We start from the raw sequence: 3,820 nt of genomic DNA, 5'->3' as shown, positions 1-3,820 counted from the left end.
GCTGCAAAGACCCAGTTTTGGGGGTGAAAAGCAAAGGCTTATCTCAAATGGGTAGAGGTGCCTTAGGGACATCCTACTGTGCGCACCATGTTAAGTTTTGGGGGTTTGAGGCTCAGAGGAAAGGTCTGGCCTGCAGAGAGAAGCTTAGGGATCTTCGTAGAATACATGGAAGCTGATGTGGGCTTGGATGAGCTGCCTGGGGAAAAAGGGGAGGATCAGGGAGGCTCCAGATTGGGGTTTTAAGAAACCCCACATTTAAAGACTACGGAGTGGAGGATGAGGGTGCAAAGGAGATTAGAACATAGCATTATTACAATTATAATTCATCCCCCGTCTGCTTGATGGCTTCTGCCATCAGACACAAGCCCCTAGGTGGCTGAAGAGCACCCCTCATTCTGTATTCCCAGGACACGGAATGAATGATCCTGCAGGAAGACTTATGGAACCACTGGGTCAAAGGAGGAGCTGTCTCTGATAAGGAAGTATTTGTGTAAACAGAAAATATTTGCTTGAGTAAAAGAGCGAGGAGTTGGGTGTCAGGTGGAGATGGATCTCCCAGAGGTGGTCTGGGAGCCCTTGTGAGTCAGGCCCTCAATGTCTCCCTTAAATCGCTTTGTCAGAATTAGTGAAAGCAGAATCTCTGCAGTGAACAAGTTATATTATTTTAGAAAATAACACAACACACAGGGAATTCTCAAAAACAACCATGCACGTGGTGGCAGGAGTGGCTGTTGTAGGGGAGTGAGGAGCCTGCTAGACAGAGGGGAGACTGGGTGCAGAGGCCTGGTGGGAGGGGACACTGTTTCCAGGTGGCCAGCCCAGCTCAGCTTCGCTCCCCTGCCCCATGGTCATGCTGGCAGGGGGACCCCAGGGGCTCTGGCTTTATTCTGGGGCCTCTGAGAGCCAGGTCAGCCCACGTCGGCTCCACGATGTCACTGAGCCATATGCTTATGAGGGCTGAGTTACTGTAGGACCCTGAGAAGGACAAAGATGAAAATGACTCCGTTTAAAATCTCACTATTCATCCACAGCCTAGCATGTGTCACACACATATAATTATCATCTGCTTGGATCCCCACGGACATCTCGAAGCACGTACCTCTATCCCACACATCAGGGACAGGCAAATGCACCATGGTCGCATCCTGGGACCCCATCTGAGGCAGGCTGGCTGCAAACCCAGAGACCTCTCTATCCTGTCTTCTCCCTGACCGGCAACCTTCACTGTTCCCTGCGCTACGATGTTAAAGGCAGCTTCCCGACACTTCCAGACCAGGGACCTTGGGCTGCCTGCTGGGTCAGTGCTAAATGGCCCCCTATGAAGAAGGGCGCAGCTTGAGGACCTGGAGGTCAAGGGATCACCTATTTCGATTCGCAGTCAGGACATCCAGTACAGGAGGAAACTGGATTTGGAATTCTTCTGGGAAAGGGGCCAGGAGGCACACAGGGTAGTCGGGGAGTGGGGACTTGCAAATATCAGCAGACAGCCCCCTTCCCCGACTCCTCCTTCCCACCTCCCACCCGCCATTGTTTCCCCTGGTCGTCCCTCCCCTCCTCACCCGCACTCCCAGGCGGGTCGACAGTCTCTCTGTGGAGCTTCATGCCCTCGGAGCTCACCTCCTGAAAACCTTCAAGTCTGCACCGCTACTGCGCCTGCGTGACTGCGCCCTGCTTTCCACCCAGGATCTGTGCTGATTGGTTTGTTTGTAACCACACCGGGCACATTGTCCATGTAGACACTTCATGAGGTTAATTAATGTTGCCCCATTAATCCTCAGGACAGCCACCTCCCAAGTCTGAGATGCACAACTTGCCCTATTATTCATTTCATCTTTTTCTTTAAATTGGTCCACTTTTCTTTGGCCCTAAAATGTATTTAAAGCGAACCTTTAAATTACTTTTATACTTGGAAATGCTAACCTTCCCAGCCTGGGACCAAGGACTGCTAACATAAATAGCAATTGCGCTCCCGGAATCCCAGCGGGTCTGGAGCTCGAATTCACAATTCCTGTAAAGGTGTTTGTTTTTCTTTTATCAGTTGTCATGTGAATCGGTAAAGCACTTCAAAGTCTGCAGAGAAGCCGGATACCAAACCAGGTTCCTGCAGCCCAGCCCATGATCTTTGGACTCGATCTGCTCACAGCTGGGAGCTGGCTATTTTGGTCTCCAGGGGCTCTGGTCTCCAGTCCCAGGCACCCGGTACTGAGCCAGCAGCAGACACTCCATAAATATTTGTCAAATGAAGGACACAGATGATTAAATATATGAAATCGGAGCGTTTTATTACTTGATGGTGTGGGCTGTTAGTCAGCCCCAGCAGCGGAGCTGTGTGCCTTGGAGACTGTAGAGGCAGAAAGGTACTTTGCTAGAGCTGAGCCCCGGAAACAGTGCAGATGATTCACTTTCCAGTCCATACATTTTTTTTTTCCCACCAAAATAATAACTATGTTTACTTCCAGGTTATCTTCACAGATTCAAAACTCCAATTATTTTTTTAAAACATTAGTTCAAATGTAAGTTACATTTGTGACAAGCTTAAAACAACTATTTGCCACTCCAGCCTTAAGGAGACCAGTTTTAATTTCCAGAGTATGTGGGAAAGGAAGTGGCTCCCTGGTGCCCCCAGGAGGCCCCCGAGCAAGCATCGTCATGTTGGGATGTGTGAGTTCGCTCCAAAGAGCGGCCGGATGGGAGCGGGGAAGCAGTGGGGAGACGCGGCTCCCCGCTACAGGCTGTGAAAGAAGGTCCGTGCCCGATTGGAAGGGGGAGCCTGGAGACGCTAGGTCTGCAGCTTCCAATGCGCTGACTTGGGGCAGCCTCTCTCTTTCCAAGTGACTAACACAAAAACACAGTTAATGTCGTTAAAATACCCTCTCCTTTAGCTCCTCCCTCCTGTCTTCATTATTCATCTCCTGTGGCCAAAAATAAGCCTTCACTCACTGTTGCGTCTCAGGAATGTGTGAGTGTTTTCTGAGGTGTGGACGTGTGCGTGATCTGTGATGCACTTCGGCCTCTAACCCAAACATCCTTCCAAGGCTGGGAATTTTTTTTTTCCCATATGTGGAAAAAAAAATCTTTCCTTTTCAAACCATCTGTAAAAAGAGGCTGTTATTTAGGAAAGGATGAGGGAACTCTTGCATTTGAAAAGTACTTTAGATTTGCTGTTGGGTAATTTTTTTAAAAAAGTTACTTTCTAAGAGGAAACTCGTGTAAAAAAGCAAGACATGAACCTGCAGGGAATTAGGCTGACGAGTGAAGAAAGCCAATTTCAAAAAACTAGGCGCTGCACGATTCCTGTATCTAAACATAATATTTCTGAAAGAAAACAGTTTTAGAAATAGAGGAAAGATTAGTGATGCCAGGGCTCCGGGCTGCGGCTGTAAAATCGCCACAGGAGGGGCCAGGTGGGGGTGGGTACGAGAAGCTACACAGGTGATTACATTGTGTAAATCTAATACATGCAAAGGAAGACGAGTAAAACAGGGCAAAACTAATAAGATCGGTGACTGTATCAAAGTCAATATCCTGGCTGTGAGACTGTACTTTTTTTTGATAAAGTTTTGCAAAGTGATAGCACTGGGGGAAACTGGGCAAAGTGAATGATTTCTTCCAACGGCATGTGACTCCGCAATTAAGGGAAAAAAAAGCAAAGAAAAGCAGGGCAGCTGATGAGCACGTCGAGGCCCTTCTCACGCCCTGAGCACCCAGGGGAGAGCGCAGTGACCCCGCGCGTCTATTCATCGGTCCGCAGTCACCGGGCGCTGGCAGGGAAGTGGGCGGGGTAGAGGGGCGGGGCGATCGACGGAAGTGACGTAACGGG

The sequence above is a fragment of the Chlorocebus sabaeus genome, chromosome 2 (genome assembly GCF_047675955.1).
Source record: "Chlorocebus sabaeus isolate Y175 chromosome 2, mChlSab1.0.hap1, whole genome shotgun sequence".
Classification (NCBI taxonomy): domain Eukaryota; kingdom Metazoa; phylum Chordata; class Mammalia; order Primates; family Cercopithecidae; genus Chlorocebus; species Chlorocebus sabaeus.
The sequence above is the reverse complement of the archived record's forward strand: the minus strand, read 5'-3'. Positions refer to the sequence as shown.